The following is an 18,532-nucleotide window of genomic DNA, read 5'->3' on the forward strand; positions in this document are numbered from 1 at the left end:
GTTTACCTAAACAGTCCCCAGCTTGAGTTTCCCTTTAGCTTAGTGATTTGGGGGACCCACAATATTTCCCTTTCACACCCTACAAACCATAAATTCTCATCAGATGGGTTTTATTTAACCCTCTACGTCATGACTTCCTTTCTAATCTGACTCTAGCGTAACATACATGACAAAGAAGAAAATAAAATATTTTACCCCAAAACGTGTTTCTTTGCCATATTTTGAAATGGCCCTGCAAAGCCATCCTTTGTGGGGATAAATTTACATCTGTAAAGAATCTCTATTAACATAGCTAGATCTTTTTCTTCCAGGTGCTCCCAGTCCTGAAGAGATTAACAGAAAGTCTAGCACCTTTTAAAGGCCTGAATAGAAAACATTTGCCATCTATTGTCTCTAAGGGCAGCCACTATGAGATTTCAAAAGAAACTTGGTCTCCACAATCTTTTATCTTAACCTGGACATTTCTATTCTATTGACCCCAGGTCTTTAGACAAACTCAACCAATTGTCAACCAGAAAATGTTTAAATTTACCTATAGCCTGGAAGCCCCCCCACACCCCCAACACCACCATCCCTGCTTCAAATTGCCCCCTTTCTGGAACAAACCAATCTATTTCTCAAATGTGTTTGATCAGTGTCGTGTGCCTCCCTAAAATGCATAAAACCAAGCTGCACCCCAACCACCTTGGGTACATGTTCTCTTGACCTCTTGAGGGCTGTGTCACAGGCCATGGTCACTCATATTTGGCTCAGAATAAATCTCTTTGAATATTTTACAGAGTTTGACTCTTTCTGTCAACATTGGTGTGCAAGGTTTGTTTAATATTTGAAAATCAATCAGTGTGGTTTACCATACAAAAAATGCCTAGCTTAATACAAAAAACTTAAGCAATTATAATTTTGGCTTTTTAAATTAAAGTTTTTTTCAAAATATAAGTCTGCTTATAAGAGCACTAATGGAATTTTGCTTCCAGTTAGGACATAGAAGCTGTTTACAGCTCCCACTCTAACAACAACAACAACAAAAATAGTAGGCAGACTTTTAAAAATTGTATATATAAAGCTATCAAAGAACTATGGACACAGAGAAACCTAATTGAGCTAAATTCCACAGAGGGAACAATTTGTTCCTAAATGAGTACAGATGAATATAGATGAGTACAGTTATATCTCTGGGAGAAGTTGCCAAGTTAAGGTCAAAAATAGGTAAAAGGATTAGCCTATCAGAGGCAGGGGAGTTATTCAGGGACAAGGAGAAATCACCTAAGCTTCTAAAGTCAAATGTGGTTTAGCCTGACAGGTTGAAATCTGGAAAAATGACAAATTCAGCCTTCTGGTCCCTGCCTGACAATTCTCTTCCACAGGAGTTTTTCTGAGTAGGTAGTGGCACTGAGAAGCTGAGGAAGGGCTGGAAAACAGAAGGAAATTTTGTGTATTCACAATGCTTATCTATCAAAGCCCCAGAGAAGTGAGGGACTTGTTTCTATACCTTTGAGACATTTGAAACCAGAGGTCAATCATAACTAATCAAAGCCTCAACCCTTACTCAGCTTAATTTGTGCTTAAACTGATCAGATCAGATCTGTTTTCAATATCTGTGTGAAATAGAAAAAACAATTGGAATCATAAAGAAACAAGAAAATGTGAGCCATAATCAAAAGACAAGTAAGGTCAATAGAATCAGTTCCCATAAATGACAAAAACATTGGTATAACAGACACGAACTTTAAGGTGATTACTATGAGCACATTTAAAAATTTAGAGGGGAAATTGGACAAAATAAATGGAAATATGAAGAATTTCAGTAGAGAAATGAAAACTCTGCAAGAAGCCAAATTAAAATTCTAAAGTTAAAAAATACAACACATGAAATAAAACATTATTTAAATGTGCTTAACAGCAAACTAGACAGTTGAAAAAAATTATTAGTGAACTTGAAAAGAGGGTAATATCAAAGAGTCAAACAGAAGCACAAAGTGAAAAGAAGAAAATAAGGAAAATAAAAGCATCAATAACCTAAAATATAATATAAAATGATCTAACCTATGTATAATTGAAATCCAAAAGAGCAGAGAAAGAGAATAAAGTTGCACAACTATTTGAGGAGGTATCAGCTAAAAAACTGATAAAAGGCACCAAACTGCATATCTGAGAATCTCAACATATCTCAGGCAAGATGAATACAAATTTAAACACCAATTTAAAAATCACTTCTTAGTATATTATAATCAAATGCTGAAACTAAAGCTTCAAAAAGTTTTGCCAAAAGCCAAAGAATAAAAGACTCATTGGATTGTAGAAAAAAGCAATAAAAATGGTGGCTATTTTTGTTAGAAGTAATAGAAACCAAAAGATGAAAAAGTAATGAATGAAAAATAAATGTTTTTCTAAAATTTTATAGAAAGAATATTTTTAGAAAATATTCTTCAAAAATGAATAAAATAATAAAATAAAAATAATAAATAATAAAATATGCAGAGAAAAAAAAGCTGGGAGAATGTGCTACCAGCAGACCCACACTGTAAGAAATAATAGGCCAGGAGCAGTGCCTCGCACCTGTAATCCCAGCACTTTGGGAGGCCAAGGCAGGCAGATCATGAGGTCAGGAGTTCAAGACCAGCCTGGCCAACATAGTGAAACACCATCTCTACTAAAAGTACAAAAAATTAGCCAGATGTGGTGGCAGGTGCCTGTGGTCCCTGCTACTCGGGAGGTTGAGGCAAGAGAATTGCTTGAACCTGGGAGCCAGAGGTTGCAGATTCTGCCACTCCACTCCAGCCTGGGTGATAGTGTGAAACTCTGTCTCAAAAAAAAAAAAAAAAGAATAGAAATAATAAATGATGTTTTTAGAGGATGTGGGTGACATCAAAGAAAATGATGGAGCGGGAGACTCCAAGGTCCCATTTCTCTACAAAATCAGTAAATATACTAGCAAAAATGTCAGCATAAACTTTATCTGAACACAAAAAGGTAATAAAATCTTTACAATAATCAAACATTCGCTGCAGAAAAAGGTTGCTGAATCTCAACAGAAAAGTTTTGTCACATTTTTGGCACCCTCTTCCACTCTTTAGTTCCATGGCAGTTTTAACGGAGGTAGCCTACAATGCAAGACAAATGCATTAGCTACTGCCACCTAGGACAAAGAATATATCCCAATGGAAAACAAGAGTCCCATGTTGTGGATCCTTGGGGGAAACGATAAACATACCAAAAAGCTTGGGAGGAAAGATGGGAAGTGAGATACCATTAGGGATAAGGGCTTTGAAAGCTCTCACATATTCCTGGGAATCTAGAAGACCACGTGCTTGCCAAAAGTAGGGAGCATACTCAGAAAAAACCTCTGAGGGCCCTAAGCCCTCACATCTGGCTGACCTTCAGACTGCCCAAACAGAAGGTTAAGGGTAAGGCAGAGATGTAAATTGTCCAGCTCAGTGTAGAAGGCTTTCCTTAAGACACACACACACAGAGTACATTTGCAAAGATTGGAAGAATTTGTTTTATTTTCCCCCCAGGAATTCAAAGAAATCTCTGTCAAATTACTACCTGACTACTAAGCTAACCGAAGACTTAAATGTCCACAATAACAAATAACAAGCTTTCCAAAAATGCGTTTATGAACTCCAACCTATGAGAGGAGCTACATGGGCTGTGTTCAGCAAAGCCATGGGCGCAGCACTGCCCCAAAGTGTGGGAGCCCAGCCCTCACACCAGTGTGTTCTAGATGTGGCACATGGAGTCAAAGGATATTACTCTGGAGCTTTCAGATTTAACATCTGCCCTGCCAGACTTTTGACTTGTATGAGGCCTGTTACTACCTTCTTGTCTCAGTCTTTCGTGATGAAAATGTCTACCATTATATCTTGGAAGTGCCTGTTCTACCATTGTTATCTTGGAAGCAAATAACATGTTGGTTTTGTTGTTGTTGTTGTTTGTTTGTTTGTTTGTTATTTTACAAGCTCATAGCTGGACTTTGGATTTAAAAATTTGTGCTAGAACAAGTTAAGACATTTAGGACTATTTGGATAGAATGATTGTATTTTACATGTGAGAATAACATGAGTTTGGGGGATCCAGAAGTGGAATGCTATGGTTTGGATGTAGTTTGTTTCCACCAAAACTCATGTTGAAATTTGATCCCCAATGTGGCAGCACTGGAAGGGGGGCCTGGAGGGAGATGTTCAGGTCATGGATCCCTTATGAACAAATTAATACCTTCCTGAGGGGATGAGTGAGGCCTCACTCTCATGAGAATGGATTAGTTCCTGAGAGAGAGGAGAACCTGACGTTCAAGAAGAGTCTAGCTTCCTCAGTTTCTATATTAGTCTGTTCTCATGCTGCTAATAAAAACATACCTGAGACTAGGTAATTTATAAAAGACAGAGGTTTAATGGATTCACAACTCCACATAGCTTGGGAGGCCTCACAATCATGGGAGAAGGTGAATGAGGAGCAAAGTCACGTCTCACATGGCAGCAGGCAAGAGAGAGAGCATGTGCACGGGAACTCTCCCATATATAACCATCAGCTCTCATGAGACTTGCTCACTATCATGAGAACAGCCAGGGAAAGATCCACCCTCATGATTCAATTACCTCCCACTGGGTCCCTCCCATGACATGTGAATACTATGGGAGCTATAATTCAGGATTTGGGTGGGGACACTGCCAAACCATATCAGTTTCTCTCTCTTGCTTCCTCTCGCCATGTCATTTTTTTGCACATGCTTGCTCGTTTTCCACCTTCTCCATGAGTGGAAGCAGCCAGAGGTCCTCATCAGATGCAGCTGCTCAATCTTGAACCTTCAAGCCACCAGAATCATGAGCCAAATAAACTTCTTTTCTTTATAAATTGTGCAGCATTAAGTATTCTGTTACAGCAACATTAAATGGACTAAGACATCATTGGAGGGATGGGGATACTGAGTGTTAGGGTGGAGTAAGGCTGGGGCCAGAACTGAGGTTCCTGACTCTTGGCCAGTGTCTTTCTCCATATAGATGGTAGAGGTTTCTCACTTTCCTCTGCCAGGGTGGAGGGCTTCACAATCTGACAGGCACTGTAGACTAAAGGGTACATCCATTATCTCATTTAATCCTCATGACAACCCTGGAAGGAGGGTTTAGCCTCATTTTAAATATCACAAAACTGCTTTAGAAAAGTTATTATCTTGTGTAAGGCCCTGAATACTGAATGGCAGAGTCAGCATTTGAAAGTAAAACTTTATACGGAAGTCCATGCCTTTAACTCCTGCTCACCTACCTAAGGAGAGCAGTGTTTATCCTAGGGAATGGATTCACAAATGTCGATTTTCTGTCATTTGGGAACCACAGGAGTATTTCTGCACCCCTAGACTAACCCTCATTCTCCCATCCCCCCATCCCCTACCTCATGGCCTGCTCACTGCTGTGGAAAGAACTCGCCCTCTGCTCTTCTCCAGCTTGTGTCTCCAGGGACTGCTAAGTATTCCATTTGCTACACCCAAGCCAAGAGCATCCAACCCCAGGGTACCACTCCCTGCTGTTCTGCCAGAGAACCATTCCCTGCTGTCCTATGTAGGAAACAAAGCACTTTGCCTAGGGTTAGTGGGAGGGCCAGCAGGAAGCCAGGGGCAGGAGGAGTGATCTATTCATTAGTCTCACCAAAATTCCAAGATGCTCCCAGGAGTAGAAGACAAGAGTTCTTAGAGGAGGGGAACAATGGTTCTAGGGTCTTCTAAGTGGCCCAGGCTCCTGGAAGGGGACCAAGATGAAGATTTGCCTTGCTTTTCTTGGGAAATACTTGGCCTTTCTTGTCAGTCAACACCCAACCCAAAAGGGACTAATCCTGTGGAAGCCAGCCTCAGACTAGAGATGACCTGTTGAGAGCCTGGATGCAGAGACATACCTCCAGAATACCCAAATGTTCCTGACGGAAGGACTCTGAGACAGCATCTCCTCCAAAGCTCTCAATGTACAATGGGGAAACTAAGATCCCACATGGGACAGAGAGCTTCATGTTTTCATTTTCCTTTAGAAATACTGACAGTTGACCATGTCTTTACCATCAGACTTTAAAAGTTAATTTGCCATCCATAACACATTATTTGTAATAGTAAAAAACTGGAGCCAACTCAAATGTCCAGCATTGGTAGAATAAAGAAATTTAATAGTAGGATAAATAAATTGTGGTATATACATAGAGTGGAACACAATACAGCAATGAAAAAGAATGAACTGCTACTTTATGCCATGAAATGAATGAATTTCCCACATGAAGTCAAACTAAAAAAGCCAAGCATGAAAGTGTATATACTGAGTAAATCCCAGAATGTAAATTTGAAAACCAGTCAAACTAATCTATAGGGATAAAAGTCAGAATAGTGCTTGCCCTGGTGGTATGGACAATGACTATGAGGATCAGGGGTTTCAGGATGCTCTCAATTTTGTTCTGTGTCATGTGGCTACAAGAGTAAAACTTGGTAAAAATTGATTTATGCACTAGGGATTTGTGTGCTTTCCTATATACATGCTACACATTATACTTCAATTAAAAACTAAAAGCAATAGTGGGTCATTCTTTAGTTCATACATGTAAAATCATGTGTAGATGCATCAAGAAACCGAAACGTGGCCATAAGATGTCTAGGGTGGGTAGATCTGCAAGACAGGAGTTTGAGTGACTTTTATTTTTTTCACAATTTTCTGCATTGTTTGAAACTTTGCTTACAATAGGTATGCACTGTTTTTAGAATCAGGGAAAAAAGCTGGTTCTGCTTATTTTGAGGAAAAACATAATTGAAGTAAAATAAAAGCAAAAAAACCCTGAAGAGATCTTTAAAAAGGAAGACTCCAAGTGAAGTATAATGGCACATCATAAACAATCAATAAATATCTGTAGAATGAATGAACAACCCCATGAAGTCATTCCGACGGACCAGGAAACTGAGACTCAGGGAGAAGTGCTTTAAAGTCTCATCTCCAATTATGGAAAAAAGATTTTGTCCTCATAAAAGGATGCATCACTAGGAGGCATATGAGGCCCAGGGGCCACTGCCACAGTCAATCCAGGTCTCCAGCACCATGGGAGAGGCTGAGGGCCTTCTTGAAAGATCATCTGGCCAGGAAGACCAGGATATGGTGGTCCCAACCCTGGGATCATCACAGGCATGGTCACCTTCATGACCACTTTCCCAGAGACCACTGTGTGTCTGGCACTGGGTTGGCAGCCAAATTTACTTTTCTCAACCACCTCATAATGGAAGTCTTGGTGGTTAGATTTTGTAGATGAGGAAGAAGAGGTTTTCTCAAGTTCCTACAACTGGTGTGGCAGTACCTGGGGGAGGCTGAGACAGCGGTACTAAGGTAAGCATTAAAAATCCCATACAACATAACTCAGAATGGATATAAATACACCACAGGTTTGTTTACCACCAGCAAAGCATGCACATGGCCTACCTAGCTGGAGACTCTCCTGTTTATGTGCCTGCCGTAGGTCCTGATGCTAGCATCTCAAAGGTCCTGAATGTCTGAGCCTATAGAGGAAGGGGGAGAGCAGCTCTGATTGGTAGCACAGAATGGACAGTTCCCTTTCAGGATAGATACAGAAGTCAAGAGCTTGTACTCTCGTTGCCATTATAATGGAAGTCTTCCTGGAGAAGGTTTCCAAATGAGAATGGCTAGAAAACACCTTGCCCTGCTGCATATCCTTCTGAGCTGGGAGCCAGCAACACTGAGGAAGCTGCTGAAATTATCTCCTGAGGCCCCATGAAAAATCCAACTTGGAAAGAGGATCCTGGATTCACATGTTAGTGTTGAGCTGAGAGGCTTCAGGGTTCTGGGTCTATCTGTTTTCAAACTGTCTCCTGCAACACTGGTTCATCAGAAGAGCCTCTGGTATGGTAACATTCCTTCCATGGACCTTCAAAGGAGAATCTCACCTTCTAAGTTTTACTATGTTAAAGCAGTGGTTCCCAAACAAGGTGTTTTTGTCCCCCAGGGGCATTTGGCAATGTCTGAAGATATTTGGTAGTCACAGCTAGTGGAGAGGTACTGATATCTACTGAGTGGAGGCCAGAAATGCCACCAAATATCCTACAGGGCAGCCTCCCACTATTTTCTGGCCCACAAGCTCAATAGTGCTAAGGCTGAGAAACCCTTGGCTAAACATATGATATTGTCTATATTTGAAAATTTTGACCTACAAAAACACCCAGTGATTTCCCATGACTCACACTGAGTTTCAATAGATTTCAGCTGAAGAGAGGATTCTGAAGTATTTTTAAAATTTGCAAGCTATTAATCAAATCCAAACCCCTCCTTGCACAGAAGGCAGCCATGTGGCCCAGAGAGGGTAAAGGGATTTCCCAAGGTCACAGGGCAGCAAGTGTGGATCCAGAACTGAATGCAGACCCCCCTTCATCCCTAGTGACCCTCTCTGTCAACACAGAAGCCTGACCTCCATCACCGGTTCATTTCTCCCACCACGGGAAATGGCTTCTTTCCCACTTACTGCTCTCATGCCTTGCCCCATGAGAAGTTTCCCAGAGAGTTGTTTCCCATCACAAACTTGGGATGATATTCATTCAGACACAAAAGAAAACCTGTTTGCTTAAAAAGAAAGAAAATGGGAACAAAAGAACCTTATTTTCAAACACCCATGCAAAGTAAGGTCAGTTGTAGGGAATTAACACCCACAAGGTTGATCAAGACAGAAGAGGCATGTGAGGAGCACATTGGGAATGACAGGGCTTTCCTCTAGAGGAATAATAGCTTTGCACCAATGAACAAGGAGCCTTTCACTCTAAAAGAATGAGTCCAGGGAATCCCATAGTAAAGCCTGTGCAGGGACCTGAAAGAGAGGAGGGGAACTTGTCTTCCAGGAAAAATGAAATTGCGATGCCACAGCCACTTTCAGGGGCTGAAGACCCACAGCCTACAGCAAAGCTCTGCTTGTCAGGGCTGGGAAGGCCCCTGGTGCTTGTCCAGAGGGGAAAAAAAGCAAGTGCACCACGCAGATTTGTGGTGAGGAACAAGAGTCGAGCTTGCTCTTGCTCTGCAGCCAAAAGCCAGGGAGCGGTAGGCAGTTGGACCTGCCAACTTATATAGTATTCAACTCACTCACACTCCTTTGAGTACCAGGACACTTAAATCTCATCCACTCAGTACCTTGCCCAAGTTTTATTCAAACACTTGTCTATAAAGCACACGTGGGAAGTGCTTATCCCACCCCGCATCCTCATTGTGTGATAGGGAAACTGAAGCACAAAGAGGAAGTGGTTTGCGTGAGTCAGAAGGAGAGCTGCCCACCTCTCTCGTATCTACACCAGGGCCCTGCTATAGTTTGACTGTGTCCCCACCCAAATCTCTCTTGAATTGTAGCTCCCATAATTCCCACGTGTCATGGGAGTGACCTGGTGGAAGGTAATTGAATCGTGTGGGTGGGTCTTTCCCGTGCTGTTCTCACGATAGTGACTAAGTCTCACAAGATCTGATGGTTTTATAAAGGGGGGCTCCCCTGCACACTCTCTCTTGACTGCTGCCATGTAAGACTCCTGACTTTGCCATTCATTCACCTTCTACCACGATTGTGAGGCCTCCCCAGCCATGTGGAACTATGAATCAATTATACCTGTTTGCTTTATAAATTACCTAGTCTCGGGTACATCTTTATTAGCAGCATGAAAACAAACCAATACAGGCCCTTTCCCAGAAAGGAAGGGAAATAAAGCCAGCAAGCACATACCTTGTAGGCATCTTAGTAAAAGATGTTTGTTTTGTTTTTAAAGCTTCACACTATAAAGTTAAAATAAAGTCCCTCAGCAAAAAATACACAAAGTTGCCCGACCATACAGTTTGGGAAGCAAATTCCCCATCCTGGCAAGAAAGCCTTCCTCTTACAAACTGCGCCCTATCCTTGGCTCTGGTCTCTCCAGATTTTCTATTTATCGAGGTGGCATTTATATTCCCTGGTGCACTGAGCACCAGCCATAGTGGAGGACTGGAATCACCTGCCAAGGCCTGAATTCCCCCAGCTTCCCTCTGAAGGCTTCCATGGCAAACACTTACACCTCTCATTTTATATGCAGGATTTAGGCCAACCCAAGGGCCCTTGCAAATATTTTTTCTGACCCCACTGGTGGTGTTCCTCTTTTCCTCTTATATATCAATGGGTTTTATTTTAATTTTGAGGCTTACAATTACATTGCAGCTGTGCTGGGATTGTCTGTCTGTTAGCACGTGGCTTTAGCAGCCAGCAGCAGCCAAAATTCCTCATCCTTGTTCCTTTCAACATGGAAGGATCGCAGCCTTGGTGAGGACTGTAATGAGGAACAGGAGAATTTACCCTCAAATCAAATCCTTCCTCTTTGATCTCAGCCTTTTTGACTGTGCATTTGGCTGCTGAATACTGCTTTGATCCTTCTGCCAAAAGCCACCAAAGATTTTCCATGTCCTCTGCTCTGTTTATAGAATGAAACAGAAACTTCATCCTCTGGCAGGCCAGGGCAGCCGGCAGCAGGGGATGAGAAATGTGAACATTTACTTTAATGGTGACTGCATTTGAGGAGGCTGTGATCCATGGAGCAAGGAATGGGTAGCAGTAATTTTTCTTATGTGACAACTTCTGTCCAGTTTGGTCAAGTCCCAAGGATGGTCATCCCCACCATCCGGTGGGAAGAGATGGCCCAGTGTCTTCACTGTTTACCACTTCCTGCCCATCAGGACTGACATCTTAAGGACGTGCCTGTGGGAGGAATGTGGGAGAGGAGACCACTTTGGATTCTTCTCCATGTCCTGACCTACATCCTGTGAAATCATTGTTTATCCAAACTCTTCCCCAGAAGATACTCAGGAAGGAGTAGTTATTCGAGGCATCTTTTGCAGCTGTCAGAGTCCTGAACCCAGGGAATTTTGAAGGAAACTCAGAAGACACAAAAATGCAGTCCCTGTCAGATATAATCTTATGCCTCTTGATTTATATATAGGAAGACATGAAGGGCATCATCCGAATTTCTGCCTCACAGCTGTTGCCTGAGATGCCACCATTGGTGACTCCTTCCTTACAACACACATGCCTGGAGGAAGATGTGGGGTGGTGAAGCACAAGACCCTCAGAGGAGGGGATGAGTTTGCCAGACTGGAGAATCCAGGTCAATACGGAAGTAGCAGAGATCAGAAGAAAGATAGGAGAGAGAGAGGAAAGAAAGATAGACAGAATAAGGAAGAGGGGCAACAGAAACAAACTGCACATGTTATAATTCTGACTGGGGGAATGGCCATTTCACCTCTACTAGGCATCAGTCTGAACTGAGATCCCTTTGGTCACAGAGTTCTAGACTAGGACTCATTAGTCTAAAGGGATGCAGAGAAAAAAAAAAAAAAAAAGGACACAACTCCTACATCCAAAGATACTGCCTTTGAGTTGGGGAGAAACAGGGCACTCCTGGTGTGATGCTCACCAGTGCACTTGTGTGGAGGTGTCAACATGCTTTCTACACCAGAATATGAGATTTGAGGGGGCAGGAGCCATAACTGCCTCATAAAAGGACATGCCTAGCACAGTGCATGAAACCAGAAAGAGGTTCAATCAACATTTGTTTTTAACAAACTACTTACAAAGAAAAAAAGAAACAAAGGAATTGAGTGCAGAAAATTGTCACTGTGCAGTGATTTGGGGCAAGATAAATGAGTTCTGGTCTTGTTTCTGCCATTATGAGTATTTTTGAGTGAGGAGGCCTAGGCAAGTCATACCAACCTCTGTGGTCTTCAGTTTTCTCACTTATAAAAAGGGGATTATCATTTTTCCAATCCACAGAGACATGATGGCAGTCCAACTGCTTTGTAAGCTTTCAGAGACTAATAAGGAAGAAATAAGAGAAATAGTAAAAATAAAGGACAGTGAGGGAGAAGCGCTGCTGAGCAGGGTTATCAGGTGGACTTCTCTGCAATTTTACTCTCTCAGCAGTCTGAGATCTTACTGGGGTCTTTCTAGCTCTGATCCTCTTTACAGACCTTTTACATCAGAAATTGCAAGACCTGGAAAATTAACTGTCTTAAATCAAATCATTCACAGAGCCATCGAAGAATTTTGTCTAGTTGAGAGGGATTTCGATTGCAACTCTTCCCCTATGGTATAAAGCCCTGTGTTGTAAGGCAGAGGGAAAGGGAAATATTTACAACCGGATGGGGAAAAAATTGCAAGAAGTTATTACAATCATTAACTTGTAGGCACGTAATAACATAGCTTCAAAATGCATAAAGCAAAGACAGAAAAAATAAGGAGAAATAGAAAATCTATACTCATAGGAGATGATTTTAACAACATAGCCCTGTTAAATAGGGAAATCAGACTATACTTGGATGCTCCAGAGAAAGACTTCTCATGTCTGGGACTGAGGAAAATAAAAATAAAATGACGAAAAGGAGGTTCCTGGACTTTAATTTCTCTGTAGAGATGAAGAATTGACATGATCACGAAAGAGATCCAGTTCAACTCACTGTGGTTTCATTGGGATTTGGGACCAAAGCCAAGGCTAGAAATGAAATATAATTGTGCTTGTGTTCATTCTCTGTGAATCTCTTTCTTTCTGCACCTGTCAGGGAGGAGTACCAGGATCAGGGCAGAATTGAACTTAAGTGTAGAAATAGCCAGGATTTGATGGCAGAGGGAAGGAGAATTTGTGAGCTTCATAGAAAGTCTGAGAAGGCCAAAGGAAGGCAGATAATAAGGCACCAACTATAGATTCACTCTGAGATCCTAATTCCTCCACTCCTGGACCTGTCAGGGTCAAATCTCTACTATCATTACCACCACCACCTGTCCAGTGATTACACAGGCACTGCATAAATATGTTATACTCATTGTCTCTCTTAATCTTCACAAAACCTATTTCAAATGGGAAGTTTTTAATACTAGTTCCATTATACAAAAAAGGAAACAAGCTCAGAAAAATTCAGTGATTTGCCTATAGTAGCACAGCTAATAAGTGACAAAGTAAATAATAAGTGGAGGAAATAGACCCACCTGGCACAGCATAATGGCACCAGACACTCTCATCTTTCTAGTCTTAGGTCGGGCCTCCCCTTACCACCAGCTAGGGGTCAGTACCCTATGTTTCTAATCCATACCTCCCCCTACATCAGTCTAGAAGACTGCAAGCAACACAGAGTGTCAACTTGTCTTGTTCTCTCCCAGATGCCCAACTCCTAGTGCTATGTCTCACCCAAAAAGGGTATCAGGATATTTTTATTAAATTGAATTGAACAGATTGACAAAAATCATCCAAAATCCACCATACCCAGGCTCCATCCATGCAAATGGAGGCACATGGCTACTTGAGTCTCAAGTTTCATAAATTTTCTTTAAATTTTGGAAGGTTGCTAAATGTGCCAGTGGCCCAGGGCAAGAAGTTCTTCTCCCCAGACTTCTTACAGCAGCAAAGTCCTGCCCTTCCCATCCATGATGTTTCCCAGGCTCTGCATCCAGGCTTTATCACACAGACAACTTCCTTTGCAGACTAAGCATGGATGGTTTCTACATTGGTATTATAAGGTGGGGGGAGTTTTATGGCTAGGGGTACTCTATTTCCCAGTTGCTTTTCTCCTTTTATCCAGGTTATCCTGGCACTCCCCAGAATATCTTTAAATCTGATTTTTTTTTTTTTTTTGAGATGGAGTCTCGCTCTGTCGCCCAGGCTGGAATGAGGTGGCACGATGTCGGCTCACTGCAACCTCCGCCTCCTGAGTTCAAGCAATTCTCCTACCTCAGCCTCCTGAGTAGCTGGGATTACAGGCACATGCTACCATGCCCAGCTAACTTGTATTTTTAGCAGAAACGGGGTTTCACCATGTTGGTCAGGCTGGTCTCAAACTCCTGACCTCGTGATCTGCCTACCTCAGCCTCCCAAAGTGCTGGGATTACAGGCATGAGCCACTGCGCCTGGCCCTAAATCTGATTTTTAACGTGATTCTTCCTCCCATGCCCAGAGCAAGTCCCAGTTTCTCCAGGAAAACTCTGTCTTGGTTCTTCTGAGCTCTGCAAAACACATAGATAAAGTTGGGCCTCAGCATCAAGCTGCTGACGCAAAGTCCTCGTGATTACAAAACTATACCCCCAATGGAGAACAAAGAATACAATGATTAATTGAGAAGCGGGAGGAAAAGGATGCTTTTATTTTTTTAATCACCTAGGAAATCTTTGTACACTTTAGATATGCCACGTCATTTAATCATCACAACAACACTCTCAGGAAGTATTACTGTCCCCACATCACCTGTAACAATAAGACTCAGAGAAGTTAAGCTCCTTGTGCAAATCCACAGAGAGAGAAAGTGACAGACGGGATTTGAATTCAGGTCTGTCCGTCTCCAGGGACCTGCAGCCTCAAACTGGACAAGCAATACGTCCTACAGACTCTGTTACAGATGGTCAACGCTGGTGTCCCTCCAAGGTGCACATATTCCCTGGTCACAAGAAAGACACTCAGGCTTAAACAAGACAATGTCTGACTGAGATCGTCCCTGTTTCCTGGTGAGAGCATTTGAGGAGACGGATGTTGATTGATGTGGTTTGTAATAATACTCATTTTTCTGTAATTACTCCTTGAATTCCAGCCAAAGTGGGCCACACAGAGCTGCAGCTGTACGAGATGTCTGGATTCTCCCAGTCAGCAAAGAGTTGGGAACAGGGTGGTCACAGAGGAGCCAAGCCGGGGCAGAAAAATGTCTCCATTCAGTGAATACTTATCGAATCCTTGCTCCACACCAGACCTTGCAGGGAGGGAGAAAAAAACCTTGAAGTTGACAATGTAGTTCCTTCAGGTCAATTAAAAGTTTATTTAAAGGAGTGCAAAAATAGAAAAAGGGTGGTTTCTTCCTTTGAGGGAAGCCACCGGCACGTGAATGAACACCAGCAGTGTGATGTGCTGGGTACCAGAATTGGAGTGTGCTGGGAAGTCCAGAGAGAGGGGCTTCCCAGGGGAGCTGGAGAAGATTTCCAGCAGAGGTGTTTTTAAGACAGACCTTGCAGGCAGGTCTTATGCAGCTGCTCAGCAGGTAGGTAAGAAGCTAAGAGGTAGACAGAGGGACCAGCTTGGCTAAAAGCTGCGAGTCCTGAGCCAGCATGGTGTGCTTGAGGCACAGCAAGAAGTTCTGGGTCAGATGCATCCACTGTCCCACCACGTGCTAGCTGGGAGACCTCAGGCTAGTTTGTTTCTCTGTACCTCAGTTTCCTCTTTCATGAAATGGGGAGGAATAGTCTCTGCCCATAGGGTTGTTGTAAAGCTTAAAAAGTTATTACACATCTAATGCTCAAAACAGTTCCTGGCATAGATAGTTGCTCAATTAAGCTAGTTAATTTTATTTGGTGCTGCTGCTGCTGCTGCTGATAATGATGTTGATGATGATGATAAGATACTAATGAGAAATAAGAACAGGACTTTAGGCCAAGGACAAGTGATTCAGAGCTTCAAGTGCTACGGGAAGAAATGAGAAACTTCATCCCATGGGCAATAAGGGATTCTCTGTTTCTGAATGAAACTACAGCAGACAGAAGAGCATTGGACTTGATGCAAAGAAGCCAGCTCCTCGGCATCAGCTATGTTTTGTCAGAAAGGGACAAAGGATCCAGCTCCTGCAGCATCAGCTTTGTCAGAAAGGGAAATGGACTTCCACGATCTCGAAGCCACTGTATACTGAGGATTCTCTGCAGCTTAGCTTTCCCCCTAACTAATTTAATTGCCAAGTGCTATGCGTATGAAATGTTTTGGATTTATTCGGTGCCTCCAAGTTCCCAGACATCGTGTGATATTCATAGAGGTAATGTGTGGTTGAGGAAACAAAGTTAATGCTAAGAAGCAGAAGTGTCTCCAAACAGCATGCAATCAAATGGTTAATCATGCTCCTGGGGCTCAGGGAGCAAGTGACATAGGCCCTCAGGGAAGGGGCAGATAAGTGTGGACCAGCATAGTCAGAGAGGACACCCCCGTTATTCTCAGGTGAGCCCCCCACAGCAGGTGGCAAGGCCAACTCACTCATCCCAGGCTTCTTGGGGGAGAGTACGGAGAGATGAGCTCAACCTGACAGGACAAGTCTCCTCACCACTAAGCCCCTGTCGCTGTCCCTTCTTGTGCCTGATGAGCGGGTCTGTGGAATTAACGAGGAAATCTCCAGGGCTCCTGGGAATTGAGACGCACGGCAGATCCGCTCCACAGGAATCTGCCCATCTTCCCTCTTTCTGTCCCACTCACTGGATCCCTCCATTCCCACTCACCTCTCTCAAAACTGTTAGAAAACGGCTATGGATGTGCCACTGTCGCCGGAAGCCCTCCTAGGCTATCACAGTATGTACTAGTCTCTTGTCTGGCCTCAGTATTGAAGAACCATCTCCTCCTCCCCCTGCCCTGTCTGATTCTTTATCAGTTTGCTCCCCCGCAGCCCCCATCCATACACCCCTTAAATCAGCCTAACCCTCCAGCTTCATTTCTACTCCTTCACATCTTGGGGCCTCTGATTTCTTCACTCTTCCTCCTTGAACACCGGAGCCTCCTCTTCCTGTTCCTCTTATCCTACCCAATCCCATCTGTCAGCATCCTACTGCAGGCTTCTTGTCCTATAATGTCTTCTCAGTTTTTTGTTTGTTTGTTTGTTTTTGAGACGAAGTTTCGCTCTTGTTGCCCAGCAATCTTGCCTCACTGCAACTTCCACCTCCCAGGTTCAAGGGATTCTCCTGCCTCAGCCTCCCAAGTAGATGGGATTACAGGCATGTGCCTCCACGCCTGGCTAACTTTGTATTTTTAGTAGAGACAGGATTTCTCCATGTTGGTCAAGCTGGTCTTGAACTCCCAACCTCAGGTGATCCACCCACCTCAGCCTTCCAAAGTGCTAGGATTACAAGCGTGAGCCACCGCACCTGGCCCCCATAGTGTCTTCTCTGTGATAGTCCACACTAATCTTTCCCTTCTTGATACCTGTATGTTTGAGGTGACCCGCAGTTCTCGCAGTTTAGTTCATCTTATGTCTTGTATTGTCCATAAGTACCTTGACTTGTAGGCCTGATTCCCCAAATAGATTGGGTGTCCCGTGGAGGCCTCTCGACTTCTCCACCTGCAGTGGGCATGGTCACTTAGTACCAGCTCCAGAGAGGTTCCCCTTCTCAGGGGCTGAGGGCTGAACCCTTCTTCCTCGTTTCTCTCCATTCCAGACAAAAATTCCCCAAAGAGAACAAAGGAAGCTGTTCATATTTTCTCAAAGAGAAGAATATGCAGAGAGAATCTAGAACAGGGAATGAATGTTCCACATTTGTAGATGTGAGGAGTGGAGAGAAATGATGGGATTTATAACAAGCCCACAAAAGGGCAGTTTTCATTTGCCTTGGTTTGAGTAAGGCTATACAGCCTCCTTACCTCTGAGAGACACTGCCCTCCACTTTCCCTCCAGAGCTGGGAGGACTGGGAACTTGGGAAGCCTGGGTGAATTTCCTCATTCCTTTCCACTTGTCCTCAATTCATTGTTGAGGAAATGGAGGGCTAGAGTCTTTCCTGCACCCTCTTTCCCACTGAAATTGGACACAGAATGAGGATAAAAGTTAATCTGCTAATTTCAACCCGCTCCTCAGATTCATCAGCAAAACCAAACTGTGCCTAGAGGTTAAAACAAATCAAACCAAAAGCAAAGCAGGAATGACTGCAGTTAGTCACCAAGGAAAACTATGTTCTACATTGGGGTAGAGCAGAAAGGTGGCAGAGAGGAACCATGGATATTTGAAGGAAAGGAGAAAGCTTTAATTCCACGGGTTGGAATTTAATTCCAGGCACACACACACATGCCTGGAGGCAGAGGAACCTGATCTCACCCTCTCTTGAGTTCTGAGCTACCACGAATAAGAAAAAGGGGCCAGTGGGTAAAGTGAATGACCCACAGGTGAATGGCAGAAGATCTGAGGTCTGTGGCCCCATCTAGCTCTATGTCTGCTGCACTGGCTGCCTGGGAAAGTTAGGAAATTTGAATTTTGGTTACCTCTGCTGGCCTTGGACAAGTTCGTTACCTTCTCTGGGCTCCATGCCTCCATCCTCAAAATGAGGGATCTGGACCAGATGGTCCCTAAGGAGCCCCCAGCCCTGCCTTCCAAGATGGTGTGAGTGCTTACAGTCTGCTAAGCCCGTTAGACACATTGCTTGCATGAGTGCCCAGCCTGAGTTGGTCATCCATCCGCAGAGTTCACTCCAGGACATTCACCTCTGCTCCCTGAGTGCTGGGCAGGTCTCAGCCTCAGTGAGCTTGACATGCCATCTGGACACTAGCAATATCAGGTGTGTGACAAGGGGCACCTGCCATTAGCCTCCTCACCTCAGGACACGGAGAGCAATGGCGATGTGCCCTGTAGCCACACCCCCTCCTCCAGGTCACTCACAGCTAAGAGGCATCCTACAGCCCACTCCTCTAAATGCATCATGCAGCCACCTCCAACAGCCACTGGCCTAAGTCCACTCTGCCATCAAAGAAGCCAAGGTACCTGCTTACCCCACACCTGACAGAAGGAGCTATTCCATGGCTCAGGA

The 18,532-nt window shown here is 43.5% G+C and overlaps 1 protein-coding gene across 1 annotated transcript in view; it reads right to left on the reverse strand.

Moving 5' to 3' along the window:
• CES5A (carboxylesterase 5A) overlaps positions 1-18,532 on the reverse strand; it is a 121,735-nt gene that overhangs the window by 51,321 nt on the left and 51,882 nt on the right. The window lies entirely within an intron of this gene.

Source organism: Theropithecus gelada, chromosome 20, assembly GCF_003255815.1.
Source record: "Theropithecus gelada isolate Dixy chromosome 20, Tgel_1.0, whole genome shotgun sequence".
NCBI lineage: Eukaryota > Metazoa > Chordata > Mammalia > Primates > Cercopithecidae > Theropithecus > Theropithecus gelada.